This window comes from Pseudorca crassidens, chromosome X (genome assembly GCF_039906515.1).
Source record: "Pseudorca crassidens isolate mPseCra1 chromosome X, mPseCra1.hap1, whole genome shotgun sequence".
In the NCBI taxonomy this organism is placed as follows: domain Eukaryota; kingdom Metazoa; phylum Chordata; class Mammalia; order Artiodactyla; family Delphinidae; genus Pseudorca; species Pseudorca crassidens.
Window position 1 is genome coordinate 31,638,289 of NC_090317.1, and position 13,083 is coordinate 31,651,371.

A 13,083-nucleotide genomic window follows, 5' to 3' on the forward strand; every position below is an offset into this window, starting at 1 on the left:
CCACCTGCCAGAGATTAATGAAACATTTGAAGAAGCTCACGTAGCTTATAACTTTCTTATCCCATAAGTGATACTTGAGTGTTGGAGAAAAATCAGATGATGTTAATAAGCAAAAGAAAAAGAAAATAATGATCACCCTTAATGGGTACCCAGAGGTAACCATTGCATTACACTCTGGGTTTTTTTATGCATATATGTATTTGTCTATGAAAATACAGATGATCATAAATAATATATATTAATATATAATATATTAGATATATAACAAAAAATAGACTATAATGCAATACACACGACATAATGTGTGTGTGTGTGTGTATATATATACATATAACGTCTTACAACTTTTTTTTTTGGCGAACACGCTATTTTATAAACTGTTTTATTTAATAACATTATTTTAATAATTAGGCTCACATACCCAAATAGTGTAGTTAGGACATTTCTCTTGGCTGCAGATTCTGTTCCCAGCCAGATGTTCAGCAGGCAATGCCCCGGGACAGGTGTATTTGTTGTTTATAACCAGGGTCTGTTCTGTTCTTTTGAGGTTGAGGCAGATTGTGATTGCACATTGCCCACACCATACTGATTGCTAATATTTGACTATTACCCCTGAAGGTCACAGGCAATCTCCAGCTTCTAGAGAATACCACCGTGTGGTTAGAATTAGGCTAGGGGCAGCCTAGCAAAAACCTGCCATGTGCTGGATGTCCATGGGAGATGCGGATGTGTAGATCCCCCTGCCCCACGAAGAGCTTACAGAGCATTTAGGTAGTCACGCCGTACATGTAAGCAAAGATGACTAACAGTGCTGCTACTCAATATTGGTTAGGTTCGTTACCAGATGAATGGTGTGGTCTGCAGAGATATTAGAGTTCAGAAGCCTGCAATAGTTAGAGAAGGCTTCACAGAGGAGATAATATGTGAGATAAGAGGAGAAGGGGGATGCGATTCAAATGAAGGGAATAGGAAAAACATATAGTACATTTGGGAAACTGCAAGAAGCTTAGTTTTGCTTTTAGAGTCATCTTATGTCCTTCCCTTGCTCTGTGAGGGTTTTGACCCTGGCCAAATATATTTTCTGGGCTTCCTTGCCAAACGGCTTCTGGTTGGATTTGACCAATAGGAGATGCCAGTCAGACATTGGTGGGCAGGAGAAGGGGAGAAGCCATGGTCTCCCCCGCTCTTCCTCTTGGCTTTCATTTGGGTTTCTGGCAGTTGGCAGTGTTTCCTCTGTGGCTCTAGATCTTATTGGGAAGCTCCAGGGTCTCAACTTCTGTTGAGCGGCTCTTCCTCCAAGGTTCCAGCTCCTCTCTGGTGTTCCTGGCTCCTGGTTCCCAGGCCCTGGTAATATTACCTCCTGCCTTGTCCCTCAGCCGTAAGGGCGGTAGCAGCTTCTTGCAGTTAGTAAGGTCTAGGTTGCTTCATCTTTCCCCCATTGCTCTTCCTGTTCTTCTCACACGGTTGTAGCTTGTTTCCTGTATTAAATTACGTCTATGGAGCTAGCTGGTGTGGGTTCTCTTTCCCTGGCTGGATCCCAACTGATGCAGTCTAGAACAGGAAGTGGAAAAGATGAGGCTGGAAAGATGGTTAGGGCCAGATTGGTGAATGACTCTGTTTCTTGCCCAGGTAGGCGAGCTTGCTATACCATAAGAAGCTCCAAAACGGTAGAGAATATATTCAGTTGCTGAAAGGTCAGTGTTTGTGTCCCGTAGATTTCACTTCATGGCCCAGATGTCATTTGTAGCAAAAGTGTGGAAGTGACCTGAACTTCTCTTCTTCCTCACTTCACGCACTAATAGACATCTAGACGAGAGGAGGAAAAGAATGAAAATGGAGTGGAATTCAGCTTCTTGGTGATGAATCCAGTAATGGAGATAGAGTCATACTCCAAGCAATGGGAACACTGACACCTCGGTCTGCCTTGGGAGATATAGAAGCCTTTTAGGAGGTGGTGATATGTGAACTAAGTCCTAAAAGTAGGTGTGTTAGTTTCCTATTGCTTCTATAACAAATTACTACAAACACAGTGCCTCAAAACAACACAAGTTTATTATCTTCCACTTACGGAGGTCAGAAGGCCGATACATGTCTCACTGGGCTAAAATCAGCGTGTTGACCTGGCCGTGTTCCTTTTGGAGCCTCTAGGAGATGATCATTCCCTGGCCTTTCCCAGCTTCTAGAGCTGCCTGCATTCCTTGGCCCATGGGCCTCTTCTTCCATCCCTCGTCTCCCTTATAATGACCCATGTGGTTCCATTGGGCTCTATTAAAGGATCCAGGAGAATCTACCCATCCCAAGATGGAGATCACATCTAAAGAGTCCCTTTTGCTAGGTAAGGTAACATTCACAGGTTCTGGGGATTAGGATATCTTTGTCGAGGTGGCATTATTTTGCCTGCCACAGTAGGGTAGAGGTTCATTAGGTAAAGGAAGAAGAGAAAGTATATTCTCATCAGAAGGAGCAGAATGTGCTGGACAGAGGCAAAGGATGATGAAGCACATTCTAGCCCATCAGCAGATAATTGTTATCACTGACATTTCTCCAGCAAAAAAGCATGTTTACTATGGCCTCAGGAGCATGCACAGTACCTCACATCCCTACACTACAAGCAGAAATAAGATGTTTAAGCCAAGATACAGGCTATCCTAAAACTCAGCTGAATATCACCCCTTGGCAAAGTAGACAGGACATTGGACTTGGAGTCTAATGGTCCCCATTAGCCTATTTTGGCTTTGCCAGCTATCTTAGTCCTTCAGGGCTGCTCTAACAAAAACGTCATAGACTGGGTAGTTTATAAACAAGAGAAATTCATTTTTCACTGTTCTGGAGGCTGGGAAGTCCAAGACCAAGGTGTTGGCAGGTTCAGTGTCTGGTGAGGGCCTGCTTCCTGGTCCATAGACTGATGTCTTCTCACTGTGTCCTCACATGGAGGAAGGGTCACTCTCATAAGGACACTAATCCTATTCATGAGGGCTCCACCCTCAGGACCTAATCACCTCCCAAAGGCCCCACATCCAAAGACCGTCACAGTGGGTGTTATGTTTCAGTATATGAATTTGGGGGGACACAAGTATTCAGACCATAGCACCACCAAATAGCTATGTAGTTTTGAGAGAGTCACCTTATCCTCTTTTAGCCTTAGTTTCCTTCTCTAAAATGGGGATAGAGGATCCCAACCTCATGGGGCCATTACTATCATTTAGGGAGATAATCCTTGTGGAAGCTCCCAAGACACTTCCTAGTACACAGCTCCCACTTATTCAAGAAGCCAAGGACAAATTCACCATTTTTAGAGGCTGAAGAGCCTGTGGTCTAGCAGTCAGTGGCTGACGCACCATGGGTGGGACAGAACTAAGGTTGGAAATACAGAACTGGCAAATGATACTGGAAAATTACCTAGAAAAGACAAAGTAACTGGGAGAAGACTGATTTATGGGTATTTCAGAAAAGAACACATATGGCAAGTGGGTCAACTGGGACTGTAGTGGGAAGCTGTCTTTTAGGGAGCCTTTATTCAGAGTCTTAAGATATGTAGAAAAGGGCCAGTGTGAATCCCATAGACGCTGGAGCCTAAATGCTGATGACCATTTGCAACCTTAGGCCATCTTTCAGGTGCCCAGTAAATTTATGGACAGGCTTGAAAGGGTCAGCCATTGCTCAAAAACATGATCAAGATAATCCAGTCATTATTCACATTCACAATGCTCAAGTATTACAGCAATTCGGTATAAAGGATTCTTAAGAATTGTGTTTCCTATCTCCGGTGCCTAATACTGTGTGAAAAGCAGGCAGCAGGCCAGGGTTGGGTGGTGAGTGGATGTAATGGAACTAAGCATTTATCTGTCCCCTGTTTCTCCACTGATAACAGTCACTAGCATTTAATGAGCGCATGTTACATATCAGGTGATCTCCCCAACAACGTTCTGAGGAAGGCAGTATTAGAATACCCATTTTGTAGGTTAGGAAACTGAGGCTTTGAGAGTTGAAGTGACTTACCCAAATTCACAAAGCTAGTAAGGGACCCAGTTAGAAACTGAACCAAGTTCAACAATGTTCTTAATTGACTAATGCACCATAACTAAACCAAAATCTGTCTCTGTCATCGTGGAACTAAATCTTGGTCTTTCCTTGTTTTTTCTCTGTCTGATTCCTGTAGTCTGCTCTTCTCAGGTTAGACTTTCCTTCAGTTGGTTACTCTCTGTTAGTTTCTCTGCTCAGTTCCACCCTGTTTCTCTCCCTAAGCCAACCTATCCTCCAGACAGTGTAGGGATAGTGGAAATGGGATAGGCCTGGAAATTAGCTGCATGACCTTGGACTAGAAACTTCTCTAAGCCCTTGTCTCATCCATAAACTGAAGACAATAGAACATAGTCTCTTTTTTGGAGGATTATATAAAATATGTGCCAGTCTCTAACATTTCGATAATCAATGTAAAAAATCCCTAGCATTTTATAAAATATTATTTCCTTTCCTTTCAAAGACGTCTTCAGGGATTTGTCTCAGGAGCCAGCCTAACCAAGTTGGAATTTAAGCTCTGTCACTTGCTCCCTGTGAGACCTAGGGCAATTTGCTGTGCATCGGTTTCTTAATCTATAAAATTGGAATAATAACAGTGCCGAACACATAGTGTTATTGTGAGATTTAAAGAGATGTAAAGTCTAATATGGCTTGTCCCATAGAAAGTAGCTGTTGTTTGTCTCCATAGGTATCCAGGGTGTGTTAAATTCTTAAATAGCCCTTACTCCCTTATTATTCCTTATGAAATACTGATGCAGTAACAATAATAAGTCCTAAGCAAAATTCAGTCTTCTGATCTTAAATTTCCTCAACTATAAGATAGGAATAACTATAGCACCTCCTTCACAGTAATATTTATGAGGATTAAGTGCAGTAAAATATTGAAAGCACTTAGCAGTGCGTGGCATGGTAAATTTTCTATGTGTTGGCTGCCATGATTCTTCATTTGGTCAACAAATATTTATTGAGCACTTTCTATATACCTGGTACTGTTGCAGGTACTGGGGCTGCAGAGTGGTGAACTCTGCCATCATAGAGATGACATTCTCATAGGGAGTAGAGATGTAGTGGTGACTGCTATGAAGAAAAATGGAGAAAAGTAGGGTGGTGAGGTAAGTACTCTCTGAGGACCTTGAATGCATATGACATTGGAGTATGTCAACCAGTCAAAGAAAGGACTTGTTCGGCAGATCACAGCATTGGCCGTTTGTGCTGGGTGCTGCATTTGGAGCAGAGAACGGCAGATAATCAGAAAGGCTGAAGGGTGCTGACTAGAATTCTGGCAGCAAGCCCCACTGACAATTTACCAAAGTCAGCAGCGAGGCAAATAAAGGGAAGGTACTTTCTCTGTGGAAGTCTGAGGATGTATTGGACTCTGATTTTTTTTTTGCATGTTCTGGACAAACTGGTCCAAATAGTCATGTTTTTTAAACCCCATGAAACTATTTATTACCCTTTATTAGCCTCCAGAACGAGGACTAGATCGCTTCCTAGAGGTTTCATGCGATGTGTGGATCTTTACAGGAGCTCATTTATTCTCTGTGTGAAACAGGATGTTGGTGCTTTCAAAAAATGTAAGTAATAGCTAGCTAACAAACATCCTTGTGCTGAACCGCTGCCTGGCGAGTGGAAGATTTGAAGATAACTGGTCCCCAAGTCTAGTGGTACTTCTCTATTCAACCCTACCAAAGTAGCCTTACTACTAAATGTATCCTGCCTTGGATTCATGTGGAGGCACTGCCTTCTGCCTTCTATTAGAGGGTCTAAATACTTATAGACTTGCCCATTATGTCAAAGAGATATCGACAAGACCAGAAATAGTAAGACACTCAAAATTTAAACTAGACTTCCCTTTGATAGCCTCTTTGGGATTTTACAGGAGGAAAGTGCTGACAATTAGGGGAGAGTGACAATGAGAATAAATGAATACCTGGATCACATGCAATAGGAACAACTCAATTGGATGACTCTTTCACACCAAGCTTAACTACCATTCAGATAATGGACTTTGAGGGCTAAGGTGTCACGAAAATGCCATCCAACCTACTCATATCTCAGGTGTTTAAAAATTCCCACAGCATTTTGATAGAACCAGAAAGAAGAGTGACATTGAGTTTGACATTTTAGAAAATTAATTAACAGGGCTGCATTGACATGAAAAGAGCAGTGTGATAAAATTCCACTGGGAGGCGATATTCAGACATACTTGCAGGCAGCTGGGCAATGAAATCTTATCTTGTCAGATAACTGGGCCTCGGTTATTAGGAGGGATTAAGAACTAGGTTCCAAATCTCAGGAGAGGACCTAGAAATAATTCAATTTTTAGTCATAAGGTACGCCATATTTACTGAATGCCTGTCCTGGCCAGATGCTGGATGAGACACTTGGGAAATAACTAGCCTTGTCCTGTAGGAACTCACGCCAGCGGGAGAGACAGATAAGTAATTTAGTACATTAAGTCCTATGATAGAAGAACAGGGCACTGTGGGAACACACAAGAAGGGAGCTAGAGCAAAACTGGTGGAGGTGGGCTTCCCTGGTGGCGCAGTGGTTGAGAGTCCGCCTGCCGATGCAGGGGACACGGGTTCGTGCCCCGGTCCGGGAGGATCCCACATGCCGCGGAGCGGCTGGGCCCGTGAGCCATGGCCGCTGAGCCTGCGCGTCCGGAGCCTGTGCTCCGCAACGGGAGAGGCCACAACAGTGAGAGGCCCCGCGTACCGCAAAAAAAAAAAAAAAAAAAAAAACTGGTGGAGGAATGACTAAGCTGAGACCTACTGAGCAAGAATTTCATGAAGGAGAGGATAGGTAAGGGAGATCTGAAAGCCGGGAGGAGTTAGGCTAAATATCTAATCGGTTCCCTGGTAATGGATACAAGTTGAACCATTCTGAGCTAGTGGTTACCTGTACCTGTCCTCACAGCTTTTGCTGTACCCAGATGTTATGCCAACAATTTCTCTTTCTGTGAGTGATCAAACCACTGTTTGCTTATGCTGAAAATTTCCTGCCCATTCTTTTAATTAAAATTAAATCAATCTCTCTCTGATCAGGTATGTATGTGTGTATTTTTTTTTCCCTCCTCTTTCCATGATTTTGATAATTGAAGAGATTGGGGATTGTCCTTTAGAGTAAATCACCTGTTGGATTTACCTGTTTTTCCTTGTGGTGTCATTGAACTTATTCCTCTAATCCTTATAGTTCTGAAAACTGGAATTTAGAACTATACCTTATTGGATTGAGGTTAAACATTTCTCATAGGATTGCTTCATAGATGAGGCTGCGTGTTGCAGATTGCATCACATTGAGACCCATATAATGTGTGGTTGACTCCGTATTAGTGAAAGGATCATTGGGTTAATGTGATGATTGGGTTAAGATGATGACTGCCGGCTTGCTCTATTGAAAAGTTAACCTTTTGCCCCTTTTCAGCTAGCAGGTAACCCCTGCGGGTGATCCTTTGGCACTATGTAAATATGGAGTTTCCCATCAATCTATCACCTAATAGATTTTGTTTTCCTTCAGGGTCCTTGCGCAAATCGATTACTTCAGTGGGGTTTTCATCGCTGCCTATTCTTATATAATTTGAAGGGAGATAGTGGTTTTGCCGAGATCTTTGCTTGGTTCAGAGGCATATGAACTTGCTATATCAGACTATACGTGCATTATACATACATTATACAGTTTTTCCATGTAACTAATCAGCCAACCACATCTCCTCATCACTGTTGATTATACTACATCCAGGGGCAATGGGTAAAGGTACATTCATTAAGTAATTTAAAATAAGGTGTGAGCCAATTCTTTGGGGGTATGGTTTTCAATAAGAAGTGTTGTTGGCATGGGGGTAGGAGCAGAAAGTCAAAAGTCAGGAGTTGCCAGTGCTGGAGGATGGATTACTGAGATAAGGAATGTGGCAAGAGAAACAACATTGAAATGTAGGTCAGAACTAGACCAGAGTGAGATTACATGCTGAGTCTGAGAGTGTGGCTAGACCATGAGTCACAAACTCAAGTGCCTACAGAGACTGAGAGGTAAAGGGAGTGAAGCAAGCCAGGTGTAAGGAACAAGAGGTGTGATGAGGCCGATGAAAGGAACGGAGGTCCTCTGTCCTGTCTAAAGAGGGCTTCTACTTAGCAACAGCTAATTTTTGTAATGTGCAAAATGGATCTAGTGTTGCCAGATCTTTTGATATTGCTGGAGAAGCCGGAAGTCTGAATCATAAAGGGAAACAAAACAATATAAAACCGGGAACAACCAGTTTGAAGAGTAAATTAAAAATATGTACAGTGTGGGCTTCCCTGGTGGCACAGTGGTTAAGAATCCGCCTGCCAATGCAGGGGACACGGGTTCGAGCCCTGGTCTGGGAAGATCCCACATGCCGTGGAGCAACTAAGCCCCTGCGCCACAACTACTGAGCCCGCGCGCCTAGAGCCCGTGCTCCACAACAAGAGAAGCCACTGCGATGGGAAGCCCGTGCACCGCAACGAAGAGCAGCCCCTGCCTGCCGCAACTAGAGAAAAGCCCACACGCACAGCAATGAAGACCCAACACAGCCGAAAATAAATTAATTAATTTTAAAAATAATAATAAAGTATATATATATTTATATATATATATATATATATGTACAGTGTAACAAATCTGTTCCTGGGCCTTATTTGGCTTATTGGGCATAATTTTGCCAAACTTGGTCTGAAAAGCCTTAAATTTGTATTTACTAAGGTCAGAAATTGTGTGGATAGGTTGAGGGTGTCTACTTTAGGTAGGGACCCAGAGCTCAGGAACTAGATAGTGCCTGATAACCAGGGATATTTACCAATCAACCCTGATCCTGCTATGGTGCTTTCATATTTGTCTATACAGTCTGTTTCCTAATTTGATTTAAGTTCTCTGAATGTATGCATCTTGTCTTTTTCCCACAGCTTCTTGCATGTTACCCTTCATATACCAGGTCCTTGAAAGAGGGATGAGGGTGATGAGGACGATGATGATGGTTTCTACCGAGTAAAAAAATCAAGGTAAGTTATTCCATGTTCTTTTTATCATGGATAAGCAAGAATGATGAATGAATTTTCTGCATAGCATAAAGTGCTGCAGAGTTCATCTGTGAACTGATTTTGCCATTTAATGTTATTTTCAACAAAGCATTCATAAAATTTCATGGCTGCAGCTGTTCCATATTATTATGTTCTCTCTTGCAAATTTTCTTAACTAGAAGCCATTCCTCATTTTTATGTTGTAATGTTTGAGAAAGTAATGAATGGTTAAGGTAATCAGGAATACATGAAGTTGGGGGAAGCCACATACATATATATTTTTAGTCATAGTTGAAGAGTGGCACTTAAATGATAGTGCACTAACTCTATCATAACATCAGGGAAATTTATATTGTATGCCTGGTCCAGCTCCATTTTCTGGAAAAATAAGTTCTTAAATATGTCACATCTATCACGTGACTTCCGAATCTAAACTAGAAGTGGGAATTTTTCTTTGTTCCATTTTCTCCCAAGCATTCTCTGATCTCTCTCTCTCTCTCTAACCAAATACCAATTTAAGGACAGAAGGGCATAAAAAGGGGAGTCTAAATGTAGGTGCTCAAGGCAAATTACGTATTTCACAACTTTGGCTAAGGAATGACTGTTTAAGTGAGTAGCTCATTAACCCAAAGGAGTAAATTTTGAATGGTGACACTTTGGCAGAAAGTTTTTTTTAATCAATAATTCCAATTACTAAGTGCCTTCTGTGTGCCCAGCATTGTAATAGCTGATTTTAGTACCACGTATCAGATTGTCTGAAATTTTTACTATACCCTGGCAAGGAAAGTAGCATTAGCCCCACTTACAGATGAGGAAACCAAGGCTCGTAGAGTTGAAGTAACTTGTCCAATGACACGTATCTAGTAGATACTGGAGCTGGGATTAGTACCTGTGTCTGCTGCAAGTGTTCTTGCCTTATACCATACTGCCTCCCACTATTGTTAAATAACAGTCCTGAAGAAAATAGGGACCCTATATCCATGTTACATAGTTACGCAGTCCTTAACCTCCGATCAAAATATATATGAATTTTCCCTTGGGAATGGCATGATCTATAACCAGAATGCCCTCAGGTCCCAGTAGTCTGAAAAAGGAAAAGCAAAAACCTTGCTTTTCATTGACTTTGGTTGGTTGACCAGATGGTTCTCTATTTGTGCTTTTCATGGGAGAGGGGGATTGAAGGGTAGAATTTAACCAGTGTCCTGGCTCAAGACGGATCTGGTTCCCCTCCAGCTCACAGGTACATGTAAAATAAGGTAGTCATAGAAGGACAAATACTGCATGGTTTGACTTATGTGAGGTATCTGAAGTAGTTGAACTCAGAAGCAGAGAGTAGAATGGTAGTTGCCAGGGGCTGGGGGAGGGGGAAACAGGGACTTGCCATTGAACAGGTATAAAATTTCAGTTAAGCAAGATGAATAAGGTCTAGAGACCTTCTGTACAAACATGGTGCCTATAATTAACAGTACTTTATTGAACACATAAAAATTGGTTAAGAGGGTAAATCTCATGTTAAGTGTTCTTACCACGATAAAATAAAAATTAAAATATTAGCATTAGGCTGAGTGAAAGATGCCAGGCACAGAAAAGGGCACACTGTACAGTTTCATTTATAAGAAGTTCTAAAACAAGGAAAACTAATTTGGGATGGTAACAGATCAATGGTTGTCTTGTGGGGGAGGGGTGACTGGGTTGGAGCACCCTGGAACTTTTGAGCATGGTGGTGGCCATGTTCTCCGTTTTGATAGGGGTGTTAGTTACACAGTTGTATGCATTTGTCAAAGATGATTGAACTTTATATTTAAGATGAATACATTTCACCATCTGTATATTATACCCTGATAAAATATTAAAAACAGTCATTTAGAGGGCAAAACTAATAGCTTAGTGTGAATTAATTTAATCATATAAATCACCTAAGGCTAAAACAACTTTTTATCCCCAGAAAAATCTCTTTTACAGCAGACCTGACAGATGATTTCCAGAGTCATCTTGGGTATTTCAAGAGTTTGGGAAGTCATTATAAGGTGTATGTGTACCATAAAGTTGGTAACTCTCGTGTTTTCAATTTAATTTAAAATACTTGTAAGTCAAATAAAATAGTAACTAACATTTACTGAGTGCTTGCCAAGTTCTAAGGGCATAGATGAGTTTTGTCTGTTTTTGTATCTTTTATGAAATATGCAATCATATTGGAATAGGAAAATTAAAACTGTCTTTTAGAAAACTCTAAAGAATCTACCAAAAAGTACTAAAACTAATAATTGAGTTTAGTGAGTTCGCAGGCTTTAAGCTCAAAACACAAAAATTAATTGTACAAAACTCTTTCATGCTGTTGGAAGAGTAACTGACACTTTTCAAAATATATGCCTTTTATTTCTTTTTATTTTGGCCTATTGCCCTTGCTCGGCCATCAGATACAATGTTGAATAAAGTGTAAGTAGGCACAGCCTTATGTTCTGACCTTGGGGGAAAGCATTCAGTCTTTCACTATTAAGTACTGATGTTAGCTGTGGGATTTTTGTAGATGCCCTTTTTAATGAGAGTTTACATCTCGAATGGGTGTGGAATTCCTGACAAATACTTTTTCTGCATCTATTGAGATGATCGTGTGGTTTTTCTTCTTTACTTTATTCATATGGTGACTTACATTGATCGATTTACATTGAACCAGCCTTGCAATCTTGAGATAAGACTCACTTGGTCATGATGCATTATCCTTTTAATATAATATATTGCTGGATTCAATTTTCTATGAAATTTATTTGAAGACTTTTTCTATGTTCATGATGGATATTGGTGAATAGATTACTTTTTTGTAATATTTTAGTCTAGTTCTAGTACAAGGGTAACATGGGCCTCATAGAATGAGTTGAAGGTGTTCCTCTATACTCTGGAAGTATTTGTTTAAACTTGGTATTCCTTAACATTTTAAATGTTTCATAGCACCTACCAGAGAAGAGATTTGGGCTTGAAGTTTTCTTTGTGTGAAGGTTTTCAATTATGAATTCAATTTCTTTACTAGTTATGATGGTATTCAGATTTTCTATTTAAATGTGTCTCTTTTCATAATTGGTATCATTCATGGAATTTGTCCATTTCATCTGATTGTTGAATTTATTGGCATAAAATTATCATTAATATTGCCTAATTACCCTGTTAATACCTCTAAGATGTTAGTAATATTCTCTCTTTTCTTCTTATGTTATGATGCTTTTCTTGTTCTTGATTCATTTGAAGTTTGTGTTTAAGTTTTGCTAGTGTGAGCCAAAAGACTATCTTTTATTGTATGTCTACTTTAGTGCTATTACCGAGGTGTGACCTTCTTGGGTCTCTATTGAATACTCTCGGTGCTCAAAAAGGTCTCTACAATGTAGCTCAGAGCTCAGCAGACTATAAACTGTGGGTCAAATCCAGCTTGTGGATTGTTTTGGAATAGTGTGGGAGCTAAGAATTATATTTCCCTTTTTAAAACGTAGTTTAAAAGAAAAAGAAGATTATGTTACAGACATCATATGTGACCCACAAAGCCTAAAATGTTTACTATCTCGTCCTTTAATGAAAGTGTTGGCTGACCGCTGCTAGCTGATGAGAACTAGAATATTTTCTAATCATGTGTGCGCAGGGAATTGTTCAGTTTACATCTCCCCTCCCGTTGATTTTCGCCTGGCCTCACAGAGTGTCACCCTAGGCATGAACAACTTCCTAGCCAGCCAAAGACATCATGGGACCTCTTGGACCCCCCTTATTTTTCCTTCTTCACAAGGATTTCAGATCTACACTGTGTATTGTCCCATGTATGAAAATAGATGTTTCACATTTTTGCCCAGTTTTCTAGAGTTCTTAACAGCAGGAGGATAAGTCCAGTACTGGTTCCTCTGTCATAAGCAGAAGCAAAAGATCTCACCACACTAAATAAAGTTTTGATCTATTTTATCAATTATTTCTCTATATTTGTAGTGGAAGAGAAGCTCTTCAATTTGGATTGGTTTGCAAAATTGCTAGATAATTTCTAGTTCTGGAAGATGGG

The 13,083-nt window shown here is 40.6% G+C and overlaps 1 long non-coding RNA gene across 5 annotated transcripts in view; it reads left to right on the forward strand.

Annotated features, from left to right (window-relative positions):
• The window catches only part of LOC137216388 (uncharacterized), a 354,717-nt gene that overhangs the window by 233,574 nt on the left and 108,060 nt on the right, over nucleotides 1-13,083 (forward strand). For all 5 annotated transcript variants that reach the window (XR_010939753.1, XR_010939755.1, XR_010939754.1 and 2 more), the window contains exon 2: nucleotides 8,940-9,035. This is a non-coding gene — a long non-coding RNA (uncharacterized lncRNA). The remainder of the gene's footprint in view (nucleotides 1-8,939; nucleotides 9,036-13,083) is intronic.